The sequence below is a fragment of the Rhinopithecus roxellana genome, chromosome 11, assembly GCF_007565055.1.
Source record: "Rhinopithecus roxellana isolate Shanxi Qingling chromosome 11, ASM756505v1, whole genome shotgun sequence".
Lineage (NCBI taxonomy): Eukaryota > Metazoa > Chordata > Mammalia > Primates > Cercopithecidae > Rhinopithecus > Rhinopithecus roxellana.
The window spans coordinates 102421174-102447597 of NC_044559.1; positions in this window are offsets into that span (position 1 = coordinate 102421174).

The window sequence follows — 26424 nt, forward strand, 5'->3', positions numbered from 1 at the left end:
TGGCATCCTCACCTGTGAAAATGGGATAGCAAGGTCTTCCTTACAGGACTTCGGTGAGAACTAAATGAGACAAAGCATGGAAAAATACATAATGCTAGAAACATACAGTGAGCAGTCAATAATAATGATGAAATATTTCACGCTTAGAGGATGATACAACGGACACCAGTGTAACTCTCAACTCAGCATAATTCAACTGTCAGCATAATTAAGACAACATAAAACCCTGATTGCATTTCTCTTTCCCTAGCAGGTAAGCACAGTCCTGTGTCCCATATTGGTACCTCCATTCCCATGGATGTCTTTATATTTTTACTAAAAATGATACAAAGAATACTGTTTGGATGTTTTTAAATATGATAACTTGCTCTACACATTGTTCCAAAGCTGCGTTTTTTTTTTATTTTTTTGCTTCAAAATTAAGTTTGTGAGGTTCATACTTGTTGATCTGTATAGCTCTAATTCATTTCATTTTCTTTTTTTTTTTTTTTTTTTTTTTTTTTTTTTTTTGAGACGGAGTCTCGCTCTGGCACCCAGGCTGGAGTGCAGTGGCCGGATCTCAGCTCACTGCAAGCTCCGCCGCCCGGGTTCACGCTATTCTCCTGCCTCAGCCTCCAGAGTAGCTGGGACTACAGGCGCCCGCCACCTCGCCCGGCTAGTTTTTTTTTGTATTTTTTAGTAGAGACGGGGTTTCACCGTGTTAGCCAGGATGGTCTCGATCTCCTGACCTCGTGATCCGCCCGTCTCGGCCTCCCAAAGTGCTGGGATTACAGGCTTGAGCCACCGCGCCCGGCCAATTCATTTCATTTTCATAACTTACTTGCTTATTCTCCTGATGGATATTTACGTTGTTTCAAGTTTTTTCCTACTACAATTAATGCTACAATCACGGTAGTTTTTGTGTGCCTTTTTTTTTTCTCATTTGTAAAAGAAAATCAAACCTCTGTGGTGTACTGCTTGTATTGTATCGTAATATCCCGTAGAATGACATTTTTAGAGCATTTTTCAGTTTATAAAATGCCTTTCCATTCATTATAGCCTACTACAGGTGGAGACCAGATTCATATTGAGGTTTGCTGGGTCCCAAACCAAGGATCATTACAGTACCTTATGCTGTGACAGCTCTTTGTAAACTCTGAAGATTTTCACCAATATAAAATGGCATCATCATTGCTAGAAATTAGCTGTTGCAATAGATTAAAGCGCACTTATTCTATCTGTTTATCTTTTAAATAGGGTTTCAGATTCCACAGCTGAAGTTTCCCAAACCAAAATCTTGCAAAACAAATTCAATTTTCAATTTTCCTTTCTGAGGTAAAAAACATAACCTTGGCATTTGCTGCCTGGTCAATGTGGCTTTTTAGCGAGTTTCTCTATAATCAAGGTTTCCATGGCTTTTTTTAAAGTTGAGCTTTTCCAACTACAAAATTAATACAAGATTGTTATTAAAGATTTGGAAACTGTGAATGCAGCCAGAAGAAACGCTTATTCAGAAACACACACTGTTATCATTTTGGCACATTTCTTTCCAATTTTTTTCAACATATTGTTTATATAGTTGGGATCGTGCTGCTGATCCAGTTTTGTGCCTTGCATTTTCCACTTAACATTATAAGTAAGCTTTCCCTCTGTGGACTTTTAGTGGCCAAAATTTACCCAGAAAGGAAGTCTGTGTCTCCAAGGAATCCCATTCTCAGAAAGGAAAAAAATTCTGTTCCTCTGAAGTTATGGGAAAAATGCTTCTTCTATGGTTTGGTCTTTCCCTGGTTAACTCTTTATTAAACGTGTCAGTAAACTTCTGTTTTCTGTCCTAGTTTGGCTTCCATAAAGATAGTAGCAAGAGTTAAAAGAAAGTGTGTACAATGTAAAGTGTGTAAAACAAAAGTGTGTTTACATATATACAACAATATATTTATATGTACATATGTGTGTGTATACAAATGGCATATATAGTTAGATGTTTGTGTTTAAACACATAGATGCTCATATACAGAGACTCACACCCCTTTAGAGGGAGTTGCAATAAGACAGATGAAAAGTTCCACATTACGATTATTTTACTCTGTCAAACCATTAACTTGACTTTATGCTGACTCTATGCTATTATCTTAATCTTGTGTTTCTCCCAGGAAGGGGGTGAAATAATTATTAGTGACAGTTTGTAGTTCAAGTTAATTTGTTGGAGGAACTAATTATCCATTCCAGGTGTTCTCCATCAGTGTAACAAGACAACCTGTAACAATCAACTGTTTCGTTTATGATGAAGCTAATTAAAACTAATTAAACCGATTTGAGTTTACAATACAATGAATTACAAGTAATTAAGGTACATTAGGTTTGTAGTATGCATAGAAGAACAACCTTTGAAACTAGAATCTAGTTTCCTCACATCTGCTGAACATGTTTGTAATATAAGCAGATATCAAGCCAAGAAACCTGCAAGGAAATAAAAAAGAAATGATTCATCATCAACTTTTAAAAAACATGGACTGTTGCTTAATATTTTAATTCATAAAGAATGTAAGGGGATGGATTTCCCTAGGCAAGGTACAACCTACAGAAGAACCAATTAGCTGTAAAGTTACAGTGATTATTTTTTGTAAATGTTGAAATATATTTTTGAGAGCCATAGTGTATAACGTGGAAAGATAATCTCAAATTTACCTGAATTTACCATGGCCTCTTTTTCTTTCTCTGGAATATGTGACAACTTCACCTCATTGCCACAGTGGGGATGAAAAACATCTCTTGGTTCCAGTCTGGGCTTCTGTGCAGCCCTCTGACAGACTGGCCCAGCATAGAATCATTCTCCTTGCCAAGGCTCCTGGGTGACCAGCCCAGCCCATCTCTGGGTTGTTTTACAGGGAGGAGTTGGGAGGCATAACCATTGTTACTTTCTGACCCAGAGTGACTAGGCTTGTTTGATTAGAGAGAAGTAACATTGGTAGTTATTCTATTTGTTAGAATAGGTGGCTCTTGAGAGAGGCAATGAGAGCCTGGATTAAATAAGTATCTGCGAAAATGGAGAAGAGGTGAGGAGAGGGGTGAGATAAACGTTTGAAAAATAGAAAGGATTTGGCGGCATTTGGATGTGAGCTGTGTTAGACACATCCTGTACAGCACTTCAAATCCTATTGGCCTCATCTATCACTCCAACCAGAGCCATGGCACTGGCTACTCTCGGGTTTCCAGCAACTTTGTGCAGTTTCACCCAGACAACCCTCTCAGGCTGGAGCCAAGAGCTGCTGACTTCCTGCCCGGGGTTTCTGTGCCCTTGAGGACCTTCTTGGCTCTCAGTATTCATAGCAGGGGAGTACTGGGGAGTTAAGGCCGTTTGGAGGCAACTTCTGACCCATGGTGCTGGAAGCCGATAGACACATGCTTCTTCCCCTTCCTGGTGGAGAGTCCTGAGACACATTTTAGAAAGTGATTGGGCAGCCAGTAGTCTGTGGTGGTGGCCAACTTGATGCGACATCCTTGTAGTGGTTTTCACTCCTTTCCTGTTTCACTCTCCCATTTCTCGCTTCTGGCCACTGGAATTCCGCTACCAAAGTACCTGCATGTAAGCCATCGTCTTTGGCTCTGCTTTTGGGATAACACAGGCTAAGATATGTTAGGCTTGGGTGTATGGGAGGATAGTGGGCCTGTGAAGAAGGAATGGAAAGCCACAGATGAGAGACCTGCTCATGAGTTCAGTTTGGGTTACAGTGAGACTGGGGCAGCCAGTGGGACTTCTGGTCACAGCCCAGTTACCATATCAATGACATTGCTAGCCAGAGCTCTCTTGAGATGAGAAAACTCAGGTTTTTTAGCTCCTAGCTTTAACTCCTGACCCATGCAACCATGGGTCTTCAGTTACTTTTATTTCTCCAGGGGTAGCAATCTGTATTTGTTATCTGTTTTTGTATAACACATTACCCCAAAACATAGAAGCTTAAAACAACAAACACTTCTGTTCTCCCAAAGTTTCTGGGGATTAGAAATTCAGGAGGTTTAGCTAGGTGGTTCTGGCTCAGGATCACTCATGAAGTTGCTGTCAAGCTGTTGGCTGGGGCTGCTGTATGTGGAAAATTGACTTGGGCTGGGAGGCCTTCTTCCAACTCTCTCAGGTTGCTATTCCCAGGAAGCTTCGGTGCCTCACCACACAGGCCTTTCCACAGCACTTTTCACAATATAACTTTCCACAGGGCTAGTGAGCTGGGAGACAGATCTGTTGAGAAAGAGAGCACCCAAGACAGAAGCCATCATCTTCTACAAGCTAATCTTAAAAGTGACATATGGCTGGGTGTGGTGGCTCATGCCTCTAATCCCAGAGTTGGGAGACCAAGGCGGGTGGATTGCTTGAGCTCAGGAGTTCGAGATCAGCCTAGGCAACATGGTAAAACCCTGTCTCTACAAAAAATTTGCCAGGTGTGGTAGCAGGTGCCTGTAGTCCCACCTACTCCAGAGGCTGAGACAGGAGAATCACTAGAGCCCGGGAGGTCAAGGTTGCAGTAAGCTGAGATCGTGCCACTGCACTCCAGCCTGGATGACAGAGCAAGACCCTGTCTAAACAGACAAAGGACAAAAAAGTGATACACTGTTACTTATACCACTTATTACTGACCACACAGAACAATCTTTGTACATCTTGGGAGGGGGACTACTCAAGGATGTGGATAGTGGGAAGCAGTGATCATTGGAGTCCATCTGGGAGCATGGGAACCACACAGTCTTCATTTTTTAAAAAATAAGTACTTATTTTAGTATACAAATAAAATATGCACATAGTAAAAAAAGTCAACACTATGGAAGAATTTATATGATGAGTAAAACTATTCCGAATGTCATACTCCCAAGTCCAATCCTCATAAATAATCACTATTACTTGTGTATCTTTTTATATTCTCACAGTGTTTAACAACTGTGTTTAATAACTGTAAATAGTATACTTTAACTTGTCAGATATTTTATTCACTCATATACCTCACACTTATATTACCCTTCTGCTTCCCAAATGTGTTCGTTTTGTAATTATTTTTAATTTCTCTGCTTGTTGCCTTGATAGTTTATTTGCCTAAACATCTATTTTTGATCCATCATATATAAACAGTACCTTTGACTCCATTATATAAGATGAAAAACAGCAATATTCATTCTCCCTTCTCTCCTCACTTTTGACTTCAGTCAGCTACATTATTCTTCAATCTTTTTTTTTTTTTAATGGAAATGGGGTCTTACTTTGTAACTCAGGCTGGAGTACAGTGGCCCAATCATAGGGCACTGTAACCTCTAACTCTTGGGCTCAAGCGATCCTCCCACTTCAGCCTCCTGAGTAGCTGAGACTACAGGCACATGCCACCACACCCAGCTCTCTTCTCATCTTATTGAGGTTAATACTATTTACATTTCTATAGGTGTACTTGATTTTTATTTTTTGGCTGCAGATTGACTCTAAAATTTCAAAGCCATGAAACACTTAACACATTTGTATTTGCAGTAAATGCCTACTATAAAACCAAGCAGTTGAACCAATAATAAAGGCACACACAAAAAAATATTAAGGGAAATGACTATCTTTTTTCTTTCTTTTTTTTTTTAAAGCCAGTAGATTGCTCAAAATGCGTTACATTTTAGTTTGCATCATGTTTGCACAATGGTTTTCTTTTATACTATTTTATTTTTCCTGGCATTTCTAATTGTCTTTCTTTTTCTGCTTTATATAAAGGATGTAATGTCTTCATTTTATCTCTAGGAACTTTGTAGTTCTTAATTATACATTTGTGTAATGGAATTCTCCTTCAGCCTAATTACATCCTTTACAGGATTCTGACTTCCTGTACTAATCTGGAGTAATTTATTTTCCACCCTGATACACAGTGTTTCTTCAGTAGTTCTTTTGGATTAGCTCATTCTACTTGTTTATTTTCACATTTATTTAGTATTGTTTTAATAATTAATTTTTAATTTTTGTGAGTCCATAATAGGTGTGTAATTAATGGGGTACATGAGTTGTTTTGATACAGGCATGCAACGCATAGTAATCACATCATGAAAACAAGGGTATCCATCCCCACGAGTATTTATCCTTTGTGTTACAACAATTCAATTATTCTCTTTTTGTTATTTTAGAATGTGCAATTAAATTATTATTGACTATAGTCACCCTGTTATGCTATCAAATACTAGGTTTTATTTGCTTATTCTGTTTTTGTACCCATTAAGCAGCCTCACTTCCCCAACAACCCCTCACAACCCTTCCCAGCCTCTGGTAACCACCCTTCTCCCCTCTATCACCACAGATTCAATTGTTTTGATTTTTAGACCCCACAAGTAGGTGAGAACCTGCAATGCTTGTCTTTCTGTGCTTGGCTTATTTCACTTAACACAATAATCTCCATTTTTATCCATGTTGTTGCAAATGACTGGATCTCATTATTTTTTATGGTTGAATAGTACTCCATTGTGTATATGTACCACATTTTCTCTATCTGTTCATCTGCTGATGAACACTTAAGTTGCTTCCAAATCTTGGTTATTGTGAACAGAGCTGCAACAAACATGGGAGTGTAGATACTGCTTTGACATACTGATTCTCTTACTTTTGGGTATATTACCAGTAGTGGGATTGCTGGATCATATGGAAACTCTATTTTTAGTTTTTTGAGGAATCGTTCATGATTCTCTGTAGTAGTTGTAGTAATTTACATTCCCATCAACAGTGTATGAGGGTTCCCTTTTCCCCACATCCAGCATTTGTTATTGTCTGTCTTTTGGATATAAGCCATTTTAACTTGGGTGAGATGATGTCTCATTGCAGTTTGAATTTACATTTCTCTGATGATCAATGATATTGCATAATTTTTCATAAGTCTGTTTGCCATTTATATGTCTTCTTTTAAGAAATATCTATTCAAATCCTTTGCCCATTTTAAAAATTGATTTTTTTCCATAGAGTTATTTGAGTTCCTTATATATTCCAGTTATTATTCCCCTTGTCAGATAGATAGTTTGTAAATATTCTCTCCCATTCTGCAGGTTCCCTCTTCATTTTGTTGATAGTTTCCTTTGCTGTGCAGAAGCTTCTTAACTTGATGCAGTCTCATTTGTCCAGTTTTGCTTTGGTTGCCTGTGCTTGTGGGATATTACTCCAGAATCTTTGCTCAAACCAATGTCCTGGAGAGTTTCCTCAATGTTTTCTTGTAGTAGTTTCATAGTTTGAGGCCTTAGATTTAAGTCTTTAATCCATTTTGATTTGATTTTTATATATAGTGGGAGACAGGGATCAAGTTTCATTCTTTTGCATATGGATATCCAGTTTTCCCAGCACCATATATTTAAGAGTCTATCCTTTTCCCCATGTATATTCTTGACACCTTTGTAAAAAATGAGTTCACTGTAGGTGTGTGGATTTATTTCTGGGTTCTCTATTATGTTGCATTGGACTATGTGTCTACTTTTATGCCAGTACCATGCTGTTTTGGTTACTATAGCTCTGCAGTATAATTCAAAGTCAGGTAATGTGATTCCTCATTTTGTTCTTTTTGTTTAGGATAGCTTTGTCTATTCTGGGTTATTTTGTGGCTGCATATATATTTTAAGATTTTTTTCTATTACTGTGGAGATGTCATTGGTATTTTGATAAGTATTGCATTGATTTTGTAGATTGTTTCAAGTAGTATGGACATTTTAACAATACAGATTCTTCCAACCCAGGAATGTCAAATATCTTTCCATTTTTTGTGTCCTCTTCAAGTTCCTTCATCAGTGTTTAATAATTTTCATCATAAAGATCTTTCACTTCGTTGGTTATATTAATTCCTAGGTATTTAATTTTATCTGTGGCTATTGTAAATAGGATTACTTTCTTTTTTTTTTTTTTTGAGACAGAGTCTCACTCTGTCACCCAGGCTGGAGTGCAGTGGGGCGATCTTGGCTCACTGCAAGCTCCGCCTCCTGGGTTCACACCATTCTCCTGCCTCAGCCTTCAGAGTAGCTAGGACTACAGGCGCCCGCCACTACACCCGGCTAATGTTTTGTATTTTTAGTAGAGATGGGGCTTCACTGTGTTAGCCAGGATGGGATTACTTTCTTGATTCTTTTTCAGACTGTTCACTGCTGGCATATAGAAACACTACTGATTTTTGTATGTCGATTTTGTATCCTGCAACTTTACTGAATTTATTAGTTCTAATAGTTTTTCGGTGGAGTCTTTAGGTTTTTCCAAATATGAGATCATATCATCTGCAAACAAGGATAATTTGCCTTCTTTTTTTTCCGATTTGGTTGCCTTTTATTTCTTTCTCTTGTCTGATTGCTCTAACTAGGACTTACAGTACTATGCTGAACAACAGTGGTGAAAGTGGTCATCCTTGCCATGTTGAGATCTTAGAGGAAAGGCTTTCAGTTTTTCTCTATTCAGTATGATACTAACTGTGGGTTTGTTGTATACGGTTTTTATCATGTGGAGGTGTGTTCCTTTGAAACCTAGCTCTTTTAGAGTTTTTATCATGAAGGGATGTTGAATATTATCAAATGCTTTTTCAGCATCAATTGAAAATAATCATATGGTTTTTGTCTTTTATTCTGTTGATATGCTGTATCACATTGATTGATTTGCATATGTTGACCTATCCTTGCATCCCAGGGATAAATCCCACTTGGTCATGATGAATGATCTTTTTAATGTATTGTTGAATTTGGTTTACTAATATTTTGTTGAGAATTTTTGCATCAATATTTATCAGTGATATTGTCCTATTGTTTTCTGTTTTTGATGTGTCTTTTATTTATTTTATTTTTATTATATTTTTATTTTATTGGCTTTTATTTCAGTGGGAGACATTTTATTATGGCCTTGATCTTGTTACTTGTTATTAGTCTGTTCAGGTTTTGGATTTCTTCATTGTTCAATCTTGATAATTAATAACGGGGTAATTAATAATGGGGTTCCATGTGTCTAGGAATTTGTCCATTTCATCTAAGTTTTCCAATTTGTGGAAATATACTTGCTAATAGTAGCCACTTAGGCTTTGAATTTTTGTGGTATCAGTTATAATGTCTCCTTTTTCATTTCTGATTTTATTTATTTGGATCTTCTCTCTTTTCCTTAGTCTGGCTAGAATTTTATGTATTTTAACTTTTCAAAAAGCTAATATTTTATTTCCTTGATCTTTTGTATTTTTTATTTTGTTTTGTTTTGATTAAGATTGCCTTTGTTGTTTTGATTAAGATTGCCTTGGCTATTTGAGCTATTTTTTTTTTGGTTCCATATGGATTTTAAAATAGTTTTTTCTACTTCTGTGAAGAGTGTGGTTGGTAGTTTGATAGAAGTATCATTGTATCTATAAATTGCTTTGGGCAGTATGGTCATTTTAATGATATTGATTCTTCCTATCCGTGAGCATGGAATGTTTTTTCATTTATTTGTGTCATCTCTGACTTCTTGAGCAGTGTTTTATAATTTCATTTATTTCTGCTCTGATCTTTATTATTATTTTTTATGTCCTGTTTTCTTTTATTAAACTTTTATTTTAGGTTCGTGGGTACATGTGCAGGTTTGTTATATAAATAAGCCTATATCTTGGGGGTTTGTTGTACAGATTATTTCATCACTCAGCTACTAGATCTATTGCCAAATATATATATTTTTCTGATCCTCTCCCTTCTCCCACCCTACATCCTCAAGTAGGCCCCAGTGTCTGTTGTTCCCTTCTTTGTGTCCATATGTTCTCATTTAGCTTCCACTTATAAGTAGAACATGCGGTGTTTGGTTTTCTGTTTCCACATTAGTTTGCTGAGTATAATGACCTCCAGTTCCATTCATCTTCCTGAAAAGGATATAATCTCGTTTTTTTTTTTTGAGATGGAGTCTTGCTCTGTCGCCAAGGCTGGAGTGTAGTGGCACGATCTCGGCTCACGGCAACCTCTGCCGCCTGGGTTCAAGTGATTCTCCTGCCTCAGCCTCCTGAGTAGCTGGGATTACAGGCACGTGCCACCACACCCGGCTAATTTTTGCATTTTTAGTAGAGATGGGGTTTCACCATGTTGGTCAGGCTGATCTCAAACTCCTGACCTCGTGATCTGCCTCCCTTGGCCTCCCAAAGTGCTGGGATTATAGGCGTGAGCCACTGTGCCCGGCCAATCTCATTGTTTTTTTTATGGCTGTATACTATTTCATGTTGTTTATGTACCACATTTTCTTTATCCAGTCTGCCGTTGATGGGATTTAGGTTGATTCCATGCATTAAGCTATTGTGAATAGTGCTGCGATGAACACATGCGTGGCATGTGTCTGTATGATAGAATAATTTATATTCCTTTGGGTATATATCCAGTAATGAGATTGCTGAGTCGAATGGTAGTTCTGTTTTTAACTCTTTGAGGAATCTTCACACTGCTTTCCACAATGGTTGAACTAATGTACACTCCCACCAACAACATGTAAGCATTACCTTTTCTCTGTAACCTTGCCAACATTTATTAGTTTTTGACTTTTTATAATAGCCCTTTGACTGGTGTGAGATGGAATCTCACTGTGGTTTTGATGTGCATTTCTCTAATAACCAGTGATATTGAACTTTTTTTCATGTGCTTGTTGGCTACATGTATATCTTATTTTGAAAAGTGTTTTTAATGTCCTTTGCCCACTTTTTAATGGGGTTGTTGGTTTTTTCATTTGTAAATTTGTTTCAGTTCCTTACAGATGCTGGATTAGACCTTTGTCAAATGTATAGTTTGCAAATATTTTCTCCCATTCTGTAGATTGTCTATTTAATCTATTGATAGTTTATTTTGCTGTATGGAAGCTCTTTAGTTTAATTAGATCCAATTTGTCAATGTTTGCTTTTGTGCAATTGCTTTTGGTGTCTTTGTCATGAAATCTTTACTTGTTCCTATGCTCCAGAATAGTATTGTCTAGGTTGTTTTCCAGGGCTTTAATAGTTTTGAGTTTTAAATTTAAGTCTTTAATCCATCTTGGGCTGATTTTTGTATATGGTCTAAGGAAGGGGTCCAGTTTCAATCTTCTGCATATGGCTAGCCGGTTATACCAGCACCATTTATTGAACAAGGAGTCCTTTCCTCATTGTTTGTTTTTGTCAGCTTTGTTGAAGATCAGATGGTGGTAGGTGTGTGGTCTTATTTCTGGGCTCTCTATTCTATTCCATTGTCTATCTGTCTGTTACCAATACTATACTGATTTTGTTAACTGTGGCTCTATGGTGTAGTTTGAAGTTGGGTAACATGATGCCTCCAGCTTTGTTGTTTTGATTAAGATTGCCTTGGCTATTTGAGCTATTTTTTTTTTGGTTCCATATGGATTTTAAAATAGTTTTTTCTACTTCTGTGAAGAATGTGGTTGGTAGTTTGATAGAAGTATCATTGTATCTATACATTGCTTTGGGCAGTATGGTCATTTTAATGATATTGATTCTTCCTATCCATGAGCATGGAATGTTTTTTCATTTATTTGTGTCATCTCTGACTTCTTGAGCAGTGTTTTATAATTCTCATTGTAGAGATCTTTCATTTCCCTGGTAAGCTGTATTCCTAGGTGTTTACTCTTTTTGTGGCAATTGTGAATGGGATTGCATTCATGATTTGGCTTTCAGCTTGGCTGTTGTTGGTGTGTAGGAATGCCAGTAATATTTGTACATTGATTTTGTATCCTGAAACTTTGCTGAAGTTGTTTATCAGCTGAAAGGAGCTTTTGGGCCAAGACTACGGTGTTTTATTAGGTATTGAATCATATCATTTGTGAAAAGAGAGAGTTTGACTTCCTCTCTTCCTGTTTGGATGCCCTTTATTTCTTTCTCTTGCCTGATTGCTCTGGCTAGGACATCCAGTACTAAGTTGAATAGGGTAGTGACAGAGGACATTTTTGTTTTGTGATGGTTTTCAAGAGGAATTCTTCCAGTTTTTGCCCACTCAGCATGATGTTGCCTGTGGGTTGAAGGATATATGTTCCTTCAATACCTAGTTTACTGAGATTTTTTAACACAAAGCGGTGTTGAATTTATCAAAGGCCTTTTCTGCATCTGTTGAGATAAGCATGTGGTTTTTGTCTTTAGTTATGTTTATGTGATGAATCACGTTTATTGATTTGTTTATGTTGAACCAACCTTGCATACCAGGGATAAAGCCTACTTGATTGTGGTGGATTAGTTTTTGAGGTGCTGCTGAATTTGATCTGCCAGTATTTTGTTGAGGATTTTTGCATCAATGTTCATCAAGGATATTAGCTTGAAGTTTTCTTTTTTTGTTGTGTCTCTGCCAGGTTTTGGTATCAGGATGATGGTGGCCTTATAGAATGAGCTAGGGAAGAGTCATTTCTTCTCAATTTTTTAGAATAGTTTCAGTGGGAATAGTACCAGCTTGTCCTTGTATATCTGGTAGAATTTGTCTGTGAATTCATCTGATCCCGGACTTTTTTTGATTGGTAGGCTATTTATTACTGATTCAATTTGGAACTCATTATTGGTCTGTTCAGGGAATCAATTTCTTCCTGGCTCAGTCTTAGAAGAGTGTATGTGCCCAGGAATTTATTCATCTCTTTTAGGTTTTTCAGTTTGTATGCATAGAGGTGTTCAAAGTAGTCTCTGATGATTGTTTGTATTTCTGTGCTGTCAGTGGTAACATTGCCTTTATCATTTCTGATTCCGTTTGTTTGGATCTGCTGTCTTTTCTTCTTTCTTAGTCTAGCTGGTGGTCTTATTAATTTGTTCGAAAAAAAAAGCAACTTCTTGATTTGTTGATCTTTTGCATTTATTTTTGTGTCTAAATCTTCAGTTCAGCTCTGATTTTTGTTGTTATTGTCTTTCTGCTAGTTTTGGGGTTGATTTGCTCTTGGTTCTCTAGTTGTTTTAGTTGTGATGTTAGGTTGTTAATTTGAGATCTTTGTGAGTTTTTGATGTGGGCATTTGCATTTAGTGCTACAGATTTCCCTTTTAACAGTGCTTTAGCTGTGTCCCAGAGATTCTGGTATGTTGTATCTTTGTTCTCATTAGTTTCAAAGAACTTCTTGATTTCTGCTTTAATTTAATTATTTACCCGAAAGTCATTCAGATGCAGGCTGTGTAATTTCCATGTAATTGCATGGTTCTGAGCATTTTTTTCAGTCTGATTTTTAATTTTTATTGTGCTCTGGTCTGAAAGTGTGTTTGGCATAATTTCAGTTCTTTTGTATTTGCTGAGGACTTTTTCTTACGTCTGATTGTGTGATCAATTTTCGACTATGTGCCATGTGGTGATGAGAGGAATGTATATTCTGTTGTTGTTGGGTGGAGAGTTCTGTAGAGGTCTATCAGATCCATTTGGTTCAATGTTGAGTTTAGGTCCTGAATATCTTTGTTAATTTCCTGCCTCATTGATTTGTCTTATTGTTAGTGGTGTGTTGAGGTCCTGCATTGTTATTGTGTAGGAGTCTAAGTCTCTTTGTAGGTCTCTAAGAACTTGCTTTATGAATCTGAGTGCTCTTGTGTTTGGCACATATATATTTGGATAGTTAGGTCTTCTTATTGAATTGAACTCTATACCATTATGTAATGCCCTTCTTTGTCTTTTTTGATTTTTATTGGTTTAAAGTCTATTTTTTCTGAAATTAGGACTGCAAACCCTGCTTCTTTTTCTGATTTCCATTTGCTTGGTAGATTTTTCTCCATCCTTTTATATTGAGCCTATGGGTGTCATTGACCGTGAGATGGATTCTTTTGAAGACAGCATACCATTGGATCTTGCTTTTTTATATAGCTTGTCATTCTGTGCTTTTGAAATGGTGTATTTAGCCTATTAACATTCAAGATTAGTATTCATATGTGTGGATTTGGTCCTGTAATTGTGTTGTTAGCTAGTTATTATACTGGCTTGTACGGTTGCTTTATAGTGTCACTGGTGTGTGTACTTAAGTGTGTTTTTTTAGTGGCTGGTAATGGTCTTGCCTTTCCATATTTAGTGCTCCTTTCAATATCTCTTGTAAGGCAGGTCTGGTGGTAACAAACTCCCTCAGCATTTGTTTATTTGAAAAAAAAATTATTTCTCCTTTGCTGAGGATGCTTAGTTTGACTGGATATAAAATCCTCGGTTGAATTTTTTTTTCTTTAAGAATATTGAATATAGTCCCCTAATCTCTTCTGGCTTGCAGGGTTTATACTGACAGGTCTGTTTTTAGCTCAGTGGGGTTCCCTTTGTAGGTGACCTGCCTTTTCTCTCTAGCTGCCTTTAACATTATTTCTTTCATTTTAACCTTGGAAAATATGATGATTACGTGTCTTGGGGATGATCTTCTTGTGTAGAATCTTTCAGAGACTTTGTATTTCCTGAAGTTGACTGTTGGTCTGTCTTGAAAGATTGGGAAAATATTTATGGACAATATCCTGAAATATGTTTTCCTAGTTGATTGCTTTCTTTCCATCCTTCTCAGGGATGCCAATGCCTAAGGCTATGAAACAGCAAAGATGGTGGCCTGTCCTTCCCCCTGGGAGCTCCATCCCAAGGAGGCTCAGAACCACTGCCAGTTGGAAAACACTGGCAAGGGTGGCTGGTGACCCCAGTCTGAAGGTCCTGTTCAGTAAGGAGAGGTGGGGTCAGGGATCCAGGTAAAAAAGCAGTCTCTCTGTTTTTTTGTAGGGCAGCTGCGCTGAAGGCAACAATGGCTAAGGCCGTGCAACAGCAAAGATGGCAGCCCACACTCCCTCTGGGAGTTCCATCTCAGGGAGGTGTAATGCTGCTGACAGCAAAGATGGTGGCCCACCTCTCCCTCTTGGAGTTCCATCTCAAGGAGGTATAATGCTGCTACCAGTGGCTGGCTAGAGTTCCAAGCCAGTGGTTCTTATTCTGCAAGGTGTCATGGAAGTGGGACCTACAGACTGTTGCTGCTCAGCCCTCTGGATTCAGCCTCTTTCTTACAGGTATGTACAGGAGTCTAACTCCCTGCTTTGGAGTTGCAGCTACTTTGGTGGGAAGTCTAGGTATCTAAAGCTTCCAGTGACTGCTCTGCTGAAACTCCATATTGCTCTGCATGTCAGACTGCAGGCCCAGCTGGAGTGGGTTCACGAGGGGATCTCTTGACTTGAGGGTTGCAAAGACCCATGGGAGAAGCATGGGTCCCCAGGGTTGCTCACTCATTCACTGCTTTTCTGGGCAGGGGAGGCTCCTGGCTCTGTGTCACTCCTGGGTGGGCAGGAGTGCCTTGCTTTTCTGTGTTCTCCATGGGGTGAATTGTTTTCTTGGTGAATCCCAATATGTGATCCTGATGTTTCAGTTGAAGTTGCTGTATTTACTCATCCTTTATATTTTTCTCCTTGAAAGTGGTGCACACTAGTTGCTTCTTGTTGGCTATCTTGGTCAGGTTCCTACTATTTTTTTTCTTCTACCAATTTTGGGTTTGATTTGCTCTTGCTGTTCTAATCCTTTAAGATGCATTGTTAAGTTGTTTATTTGATTTTGTTTCTTTTTTGATGTAGGTACTAATAGTTATAAACTTTCCTCCTAGTACTACTTTCATGGTATCCCATAGGTTTTGGTATGTTGTGTTTCATTAAATTTCAAAATTTTTTTCAATTTCTTTCATAATTTCTTCATTGGGCCAGTGGTCATTCAGGTTCATGTTGTATAATTTCCATGTATTTGTATTGTTTCCAAAATTTCTCCTGTTATTAATTTTTAGTTTTATTCCATTGTAGTCAGAGAAGATGCTTGATAGTATTTTAGTTTTTTGAAATGTTTTAAGACTTGTTTTGTGACCTAATATATGGTCTACTCTTGACAAAAATCCATGTGCTAAGGAAAAGAATGTGTGTTCTGCAGCTGTTGGATGAAATGTTCTATATATATCTATTAGATTCATTTGTTCCATAGTGCAGATTCAGTCCGATTTTTTTTGTTGATTTTATATGGAAAATCTGTCTAATGCTGAAAGTAGGGTGTTGAAGTCTCCAGTGATTACTGTATTGGAGTCTATCTCTCTTTTTGCTTTATGTATCTGGGTGCTCCAGTGTTGGCTGCATATGTATTTAAAATTATTAAATCCTCTTGCTGAATTGATCTCTTTATCATTATGTAGTGACCTTCTTTGTCTCTTCTTATAGTTTTTGTCTTAAAATCTATTTTTTCTGATATAAGTATAGCTACTCCTGCTCTTTTTTGGTTTCCATTGGCATGGAATATCTGTTTTCATCCCTTTAGTTTCAGTTTTTCAGGTTATGTGTATCTTCATAGGTGAAGCATTTCTTGTAGGCAACAGATCAATGGGTCTTTTTTTTAAATGTAATAAATTCTTATGTCTTTTTTTTTTTTTTTTTTTGAGACAGAGTCTCACTTAATCACTCAGGCTGGAGTAGTTTCACAGTCTCGGCTCACTGCAACCTCCACTTTCCAGGTTCAAATGATTATCCTGCCTCAGCCTCTTGAGTAGCTGGGATTACAGGCATGCACTACCACGCCTGGGTAACGTTTGTATTTTTAGTACACACGGGGTTTCACCATGTTGGCCAGGTGAGTCTCGAACTCCTCACCTCAAGTGATCTGCCCACCTCAGCCTCCCAAGTGCTGGGATTACAGGCATGAGCCATGGTACCTGGCTAATAGTTGTTAAATTGGTGTTCTTCTTTGGGCAGGGGATGATTAATGGAGCCATCTTGCTCTGCCCATTTTCTGTTCTCACTTTTAGATCTTTTTTTGTGTTTTGTTATAATGTCCTCACATGGATACTTTTTGAATGGGTTCATAGCAGGGGGACTTTGAGTATGAGTTCTTGCAAGTCTGGAAGTGTCTAATTTGTACTCAAATTTGATGGATAGTTTAGTGTAGAATTATAGGTTCAAAATAATTTTCTTTAGAACTACAGCGATATTTCTTATTGTCTTCTAGCATCTAATGTTGCTGATAGGCAGTCTGACACCAAGGGATTCTCATTATATGAAGGTAACTCTTTAATAGACACCTGTACAATTCCTTTTATGTCTTTATCATTTTAATCTTTGGTGTGTCTGGGTGTGGGTCTTTCATTTATGAACCCTGTGGCTCCTGGTGGGCCTTTTTAATCTTAAGACTAGATCTTTCCTTCAGTGTAGCCTCCATGGTATCTGTTCTCTCATCCTATAACTCTTGTTATACAGATGTGGACCTTATGGATTGATCATATCTTTATTCTATTTCAGTATTTTTGCTTCAAATTCTGGAAAATAGCTCTGACTATATCTTTCAGGTTAGGTGCATTTTTTTTGGTATAAATTTGTGGGGTACAAGTGCAATTTTGTTACATGCATAGATTACACAGTGGTCAAATCAGGACTTTTAGGGTAGCCATCACCTAAATAATGTAAATTGTACCCAGGTGCATTTTAAAGAGAATTGAATAACCTCAATTCCTCTATTGAATTTGTTGTTCTCTGATCACTTTTTTTTTTTTTCAGAAGTCTGTTTGTGTGTTTGTATGTGTGTGTGTGTCCTAATTTCTCTGTGGATGCTCGTTAGCATTAAAACAATGCTTTTTTCCTTGTATTACTTCTGTGCCTTTCAGGATTGGTTGTTCTGTTGGCTGATTGTGGTCTTTCTCATTTATCTTCTCAGCCTTTGTTCTATCTCTAGACCTAGTACATACATAGCGTGCTCTCCCCAGTCCAGTGTTTTAATGCATTTAGACAGAAGTTGTTCAGATATCCAGCAGGGTGGCATGGCTGAAGCCATCTTTCTGTATACTCAGGGGAAGGGAGTGACTGAATGGCATAGCATTTAACTCTGGCAGCCTAACCCTTTGTAGCAAAGACCTATTATCTGTTTTACAATGGGAATCTGTTGGTCTAGACTCCTTTTTGTAGAAGGAGTTGGGAATCTGTGTTTATGGAGATCATGGGATTTAGCTACCATTTTATTAAGAATAGCAGTTATTTATTGAGCACTCCCAGAGACATATGTTGTCTCTTTCTTTCAAACAACTCTGAAAAGTCATTACTATTTATCTATTTTATAAAGACACGGGCTTAGAGAGTTAAGGTAACTCTTTCAGAGTCACTTAGTCAGTATATTCAAAACTAGAATTTGAATATACTTGGGATTTTGGAGGCTCCAAGCCATTGCTTCTAAAGGGCTTCTCTCTATGGCTTGACTAAAGATGAATAAATACCACAACACTTCAAACAGTCTCAATTTTTAAAAACTGTTTTCTCAATTATGCAAAAAGAATGTTTTCAAAAGTAGCATTTGGCATAATTCTCATCTTCCCTCATGTACAATACTATTTTAAGAGACCAAGACCTGTTGTTTATTGGGAGAAAAGCTGGTATAGAATTTTGAAGGCCTCTCTTGCAAATAGAAAGATCTGATATCTGGTGGAGGGAAAGAGGAAAGTTTTGTTTTTTGTTTTTGGAAATGGGACTGAAGTTCGAGTGTATCTAAGGGAAAGGAAACTATATTTAATGAATTAGGGGAAAAAACTGCATGAGTATCACTTAAAGTGAAACTTAGACAATTTGGGTAACAAAAGATCCTTATCAAAATCTGAAAGGGTTAATCAGATACTTTAATATGTGGGGTCATAAGCCAAGAGGTTCTAGGGTTTATAAAATATAGGTGTATGGGATAAATGAGTAACCTGTTTATCAACTGAAATTCTTATTTTGGACAACTATCCCAGCACGATGTGTGCTAGCAAAACAAAACAAAACCAAAAATCAAACTAACGAAAATGGGGTATGTATGGAAATAAAGGGTTAAATAAATTATGATACACACATTAAATGGAATCTCTTGTGCCCCCACTCTACTGTCACTTCCACAGGCTACTGATGTTTCTCTCTGAGCAGTCGGGCCCATTTGCACCAACAGAAGCTCTGCCATCAATACTTTGGCTTTACTCTTCATTTTATTACACTATTTGCAAGCCCATTTCTCCTAGAATCCTCCCATAAATTCCCATTTCTGAAGCTCTCTATTGCTAAACTTGGCTTGCACTCCCCCTACTGGCAGACACAACTGTTACTCCCAAGTATTGTAGATTTCATCATTGCCAAAACTACGTGATGTTTGTTAAGTACCAGAAAAAAAAATTGTTTTTAATTGGATATTCTGTTGGTACAGCCAGAGGACAGTTGAGGATAAAAAGGAAGATTTTTATTAATTATCATTCAACCTGCAGAAAACCCTCCCTTGATGATGACTTCCTGTATATGTGAGTTTGTTTCATAATTGCTCAGGACAACAATGCCCTTGACAGCCAACCAAATTAAAATGCATACCCAGAGTCATAAGTTTTTAGCTCTAATTAGCCGAATCTGTTTCCTTAAATGTAAATGACCTCTCTTCCTGCTTTGAGATTTGCTATTTAAGGTTTACTCAGTACACATTTTAAAGCAGATTAAAAAACAAATCTATCTAAATCTGTTTCAAAGATAAATGCCTGCTACAAGTCTTGTCTTCAGATGCTACTCAGTAGATTCATGTGTGCCCGAGGCATTATTAGTGGTGTTGGGGAGTAGGCAGAGTTTTAATTTCTACTTTATATCCTCTTCTCTCTCTCTTAACTGTTTGAGTCAATGGTGGTGAGTGCATTTGCAGACAGCAACTCTCCCCTTCCCCAGGACTGGACACAGAGAAGACGAGTGTTCCTTTCACAGATCCCTTTCCTCAAAGAACACAAAGCCCCTTGTTTTCAGAAAATGAAACAGCTGAAAACCAAAATAACAAAACACAGCTAGTATCCTTTTGTCACTATTTGGGTGTGTGATTGTTCTATTCTTGATGTTTTCTGTAGAGTTTGTCTCTTAAGTAAAATATTTTCTTTGGAAAAAGTATCTGTTGTCTGTCATTGCCCCCAATGTTTTGTCCTTTCTCAAGCAATATGATTGCTTACTTGAATTTTGGTTTTCTATGTAATAAAATGTATAAGTAAATAAAAATAATGTAAAGCTTACTTTTGCCCCAGAATACAGGTGACTAAAAAGCAATATTTCATAAAAATAAATGCAGTTGTAAAACTTGGTTAGAAATCATGCTTTTCTTTTTTATCTTTTCTTATAAAATTGATTGAGACTTTTGCTACAACAAAGACAAGAGCAAAATAATTAAGCCCAAATGAGAATTTGCTAATAAAGTTTTTTTAAACAGGCTTAAAAATATTAATTTTAATTTTATTAATATTAATTAATACAAGTAAAACTCAGCCAACAATATGACTTCCATGTAGCATTTCTGCTTACAAGGTAAGGTGTGCTGATGATAAATACTTAGAAAAACTGTGGCCCAAAGAAAAGTTTTTTCAGGTAGAAGGAATTCCACCAGAGGCAAGGATGCAATTTTCGTCTGCAATCAAAAAGCATTGTTATAGGCCATGTGCGGTGGCTCACCCCTGTAATCCCAGCACTTTGGGAGGCCAAGGCGAGTGCATCATCTGAGGTCAGGCTGGCTAACATTGCAAAACTTCGTCTCTACTAACAGTCGGGTGTAGTGGCACACACCTGTGATCCCAGTTACTCAGGAGGCTGAGGCAGGAGAATTGCTTGAACCTGGGAGGCTGAGGTTGTAGTGAGCCAAATTTGCGCCACTGTACTCCAGCCCAAGCAACAAAGTGAGGCTACCTCGCCAAAAAAAAAAAAAAAAAAAAAAAAAAAAAAAAAAAAAAAGAGCATTGTTATCGAACAGACTCCCGTCTGTTTTCGCAGAAATTGATAACTATCAGAAGAAGTTTGAATTACTAAGAAAAATTTATGGCCAGTAGACTCAAGGATGGGGAAAAGGCGGATGCTTAACTAAGTTCCTTTACTTGGGTCATTTGGAGGTCAGGATGAATTGATTTGTTACATTTGTCTTTAAACCCTGCGTCTTCCTCCTTCTCACATTGCTTTTCATTTTCTGTCCTTGTGCTTTGGGTGTTTAGTTGATAATTAGGCTAAATGATTCTTTCTTGAAAGTCATTAATCAACAATATCAGGTTTCTTGGTACAAGGACTTAACCTCTCAAGATCCCCTTTGAACTCTTTGAAAGGCAGGCTGTCATGGTTGTTGAGGGTGATGTAAGAAGAAATGGCCATCAGAAATGCTCCAGTGCGGTGTGCAAGAAATATAAAGAACTAACTAGTAGGGGTAGAAATAGTGGAATGAACTAAGGCACAGGTCTACTTGTTACGCTGAGTAAGTGTGAAGTACATTGTTTTTTTTTTTCTTTCTAGCATTTGTGTTTTTGGAGGAATTGTTCCTCCTCCCCTCTGTCATTCTGGTGGGACTGCCAATAGTGGAACTTCACCCATGACCTTTCGGGAGTGGGATAGGTGGTAGGCACCTGACCCAAACTAAGTCAAACAACATCGTCTTTTGGAAATTTGAAACTTTAGGGTTTATCCTCAGTGAGAACATGTATGGAGTGGGTCACCTGATGGTTGGAGCCAAAAGCAACCGTCCCTGAATTTCTGCTCTACAGGTGCCTGCAGTGACCCTGCCTCCTGTCCTTCCTGTGGCTGTTGTGTTTGGTTATTCCTCTACAACTCTGAACTACTCCAGAATGTTTCCAATAAACCTCTCTTTCTTGTTTAATTTAGTAAGATCAAGACCATCGTTTATCATTAAGAAACCCAACGGATATTTTCAGGTATAATAGCAGTTTCTGGAAGAAATTAAATTTATTGCCTACGAGAGAGAAAGAAACTATGCAGTGCTGTACTTCTAAATTGTCATCAGTTGATCTGCAGGCCTGAGCTTGACATTCAGCCATCTTTGGTTCCATATCATGTTGTCTTTGCAGCTCCAGAACTCAGTCAGTGTAATTAGAGGCTAGTTAGGCAGTGAGGGGTAGCACAATGTTTCACAAAATATATTCTGAGAAACATTAAATGCTTGAAAAACTCTGTAAACAAACAAGCAAACAAACAGCAAGTCACCTTGTATATGCTTCTTGGAGATTTACACTGCTCATAAACATAGTAAAGACTCCGATGAGTTGTGTGGGAAAGAAAATTGTTTAACTTTAACCCAACATTTTCAAAACCTTTTGACTGTGGAACCCTTATCTCACAGAATGCCTCTTAATATCTTTTGGGATGAGGACTTTGTGAAACACATGTGGAGAAACACGAGAGTAGAGCAATTGGAAAACCCAGGTTTTGGATATTTAAATGTAATATCTCTTTGGTAGAGTGTCAACAAATAAATGTTACTTTATTGTCTTATTTGCCAAAATAGTATTTTATCTTTAATTACATGATTAAAAAATAATGTGTAAGCTGGTTATTTTGCTTGTTAATTGATGCAGTTTCTTCCTAGCATCGATGGTCTTTACATTTAGGCATGCTTTTGCAGTGGCTGGTTCCGGTTTTTCCTTTCCATGTTTAGTGCTTCCTTCAGGAGCTCTTGTAGGGCAGGCCTGGTGGTGACAAAATCTCTCAGCATTTGCTTATCTGTAAAGGATTTTATTTCTCCTTCATTTACGAAACTTAGTTTGGCTGGATATGAAATTCTGGGTTTTATTTCTCCTTCATTTACGAAACTTAGTTTGGCTGGATATGAAATTCTGGGTTGAAAATTCTTTTCTTTAAGAATGTTGAATACTGGCCCCCACTCTCTTCTGGCTTGTAGAGTTTCTGCCGAGAGATTCACTGTTAGTCTGATGGGCTTCCCTTTGTGGGTAACCCCACCTTTCTCTCTGGCTGCCCTTAAGATTTTTTCCTTCATTTCAACTTCGATGAATCTGACAATTATGTGTCTTGGAGTTGCTCTTCTCGAGGAGTATTTTTGTGGTGTTCTCTGTATTTCCTGAATTTGAATGTTGGCCTGCCTTGCTAGGTTGGGGAAGTTCTCCTGGATAATATCCTGCAGAGTGTTTCCCAACTTGGTTCCATTCTCCCTGTCACTTTCAGGTACACCAATCACACGTAGATTTGGTCTTTTCACATAGTCCCATATTTCTTGGAGGCTTTGTTCATTTCTTTTTACTCTTTTTTCTCTACACTTCTCTTCTCACTTCATTTAATTCGTTTGATCTTCAGTCACTGACACCCTTTCTTCCAGTTGATTGAGTCAGTTACTGAAGCTTGTGCATCTGTCACGTAGTTCTTGTGTCATGATTTTCGTCTCTATCAGGTTGTTTAAGGACTTCTCTGCATTGGTTATTCTACTTAGCCATTCGTCATAATGACAGGATCAAGTTCACACAACAATATTAACCTTAAATGTAAATGGACTAAATGGTCCAATTAAAAGACACAGACTGGCAAATTCGATAAAGAGTCAAGACCCAACAGTTTGCTTTATCTGGGAGACCCATCTCATGTGCAGAGACACACATAGGCTCAAAATAAAGGGATGGAGGAAGATCTACGAAGCAAACGGAAAACAAAAAAAAGGCAGCGGTTGCAATCCTAGTCTCTGATAAAACAGACTTTAAACCCACAAAGATCAAAAGAGACAAAGAAGGCCATTACATAATGGTAAAGGGATCAATTCAACAAGAAGAGCTAACTATCCTAAATATATACGCACCCAATACAGGAGCACCCAGATTCATAAAGCAAGTCCTTAGAGACTTACAAAGAGAGTTAGACTCCCACACAATAATAGTTGGAGACTTTAACACCCCACTGTCAACATTAGACAGGTCAATGAGACAGAAAGCTAACAAGGATATCCAGGAATTGAACTCAACTCTGCACCAAGTGGACCTAATAGACATCTACAGAACTCTCCACCCCAAATCAACAGAATATACATTCTTCTCAGCACCACATTACACTTATTCCAAAATTGACCACATAGTTGGAAGTAAAGCACTCCTCAGCAAATGTAAAAGAACAGAAATTATAACAAACTGTCTCTCAGACCACAGTGCAATCACACTAGAACTCAGGTTTAATAAACTCAATCAAAACTGCTCAACTACATGGAAACTGAACAACCTGCTCCTGAATGACTACTGGGTACATAATGAAATGAAGGCAGAAATAAAGATGTTCTTTGAAACCAATGAGAACAAAGAAAGAACATGCCAGAATCTCTGGGACACATTTAACGCAATGTGTAGAGGGAAATTTATGGCACTAAATGCCCCCAAGAGAAAGCAGAAAAGATCTAAAATTGACACCCTAACATCACAATTGAAAATTGAAAGAACTAGAGAAGCAAGAGCAAAGACATTCAAAAGCTAGCAGAAGGCAAGAAATAACTAAGATCAGAGCAGAACTGAAGGAGATAGAGACACAAAACCCCTCCAAAGAATCAATGAATCCAGGAGCTGGTTGTTTGAAAAGATCAACAAAATTGATAGACTGCTAGCAAGACTAATAAAGAAGAAAAGAGAGAAGAATCAAATAGACACAATAAAAAAAGATAGAGGGGATATCACCACTGACCCCACAGAAATACAAACTACCATCAGAGAATACTATAAACACCTCTACGCAAATAAACTAGAAAACCTAAAAGAAGTGGATAATTTCCTGGACGCTTACACTCTCCCAAGACTAAACCAAGAAGAAGTTGAATCCCTGAATAGAGCAATAACAGGCTCTGAAATTGAGACAATAATTAATAGCCTACCAACCAAAAAAAGTCCAGGAGCAGATGGATTCACAGCCAAATTCTACCAGAGGTATAAGGAAGATCTGGTACCATTCCCTCTGAAATTATTCCAATCAATAGAAAAAGAAAAAGAGGGAATCTTCCCTAACTCATTTTATGAGGCCAACATCATCCTGTTACCAAAGCCTGGCAGAGAAACAACAAAAACAGAGAATTTTAGACTAATATCCCTGACGAACATTGATGCAAAAATCCTCAATAAAATAATGGCAAACCGAATCCAGCAGCACATCAAAAAGCTTATCCACCATGATCAAGTGGGCTTCATCCCTGGGATGCAAGGCTGGTTCAACATACGCAAATCAAGAAACGTAATCCAGCAAATAAACAGAACCAAAACCAAAAATCACATGATTATCTCAATAGATGCAGAAAAGGCCTTCAACAAAATTCAACAGCCCTTCATGCTCGAAACTCTCAATAAACTAGGTATTGATGGGACGTATCTCAAAATAATAAGAGCTCTTTATGACCAACCCACAGCCAATATCATACTGAATGGGCAAAACCTGGAAGCATTCCCCTGGAAAACTGGCACAAGACAGGGATGCCCTCTCTCACCACTCCTATTCAACATAGTGTTGGAAGTTCTGGTTAGGGCAATCAGGCAAGAGAAAGAAATAAAGGATATTCAATTAGGAAAAGAGGAAGTCAAAGTGTCCCTGTTTGCAGATGACATGATTGTATATTTAGAAAACCCCATTGTCTCAGCCCCAAATCTCCTTAAGCTGATAAGTAACTTCAGCAAAGTCTCAGGATACAAAATAAATGTGCAAAAGTCACTAGCATTCTTATACACCGGTAACAGACAAACAGAGAGCCAAATCATGAGTGATCTCCCATTCACAATTGCTTCAAAGAGAATAAAATACTTAGGAATCCAACTTACAAAGAATGTGAAGGACCTCTTCAAGGAGAACTACAAACCACTGCTCAATGAAATAAAAGAGGACACAAACAAATGGAAGAACATTCCATGCTCATGGATAGGAAGAATCAATATTGTGAAAATGGCCATACTGTCCAAGGTAATTTATAGATTTAATGCCATCCCCATTAAGCTAGCAATGACTTTCTTCACAGAATTGGAAAAAACTACTTTAAAGTTCATATGGAACCAAAAAAGAGCCCACATTGCCAAGATAATCCTAACCCAAGAGAACAAAGGTGGAGGCATCAAGCTACCTACTTCAAACTATATTACAAGGCTACAGTAACCAAAACAGCATGGTACTGGTACCAAAACAGAGATGTAGACCAATGGAACAGAACAGAGCCCTCAGAAATAATACCACACATCTACAACCATCTGATCTTTGACAAACCTGACAGAAACAAGAAATGGGGAAAGGATTCCCTATTTAATAAATGGTGCTGGGAAAACTGGCTAGCCACAAGTAGAAAGCTAAAACTGGATCCCTTCCTTACACCTTATACGAAAATTAATTCAAGATGGATTAGAGACTTAAATGCTAGACCTACAACCATAAAAACCCTAGAAGAAAACCTAGGCAATACCATTCAGAACATAGGCATGGACAAGGACTTCATGTCTAAAACACCAAAAGCAGTGGCAACAAAAGCCATAATTGACAAATGGGATATAGTTAAACTAAAGAGCTTCTGCACAGCCAAAGAAACTACCATCAGAGTGAACAGGCAACCTACAGAATGGGAGAAAATTTTTGCAATCTACGCATCTGACAAAGGGCTAATATCCAGAATCTACAAAGAACTCAAACAAATTTACAAGAAAAAAAAAAAAAAAAAAAGACCCCATCAAAAAGTGAGCAAAGGATATGAACAGACACTTCTCAAAAGAAGACATTTATGCAGCCAATAGACACATGAAAAAATGCTCATCATCACTGGCCATCAGAAAAATGC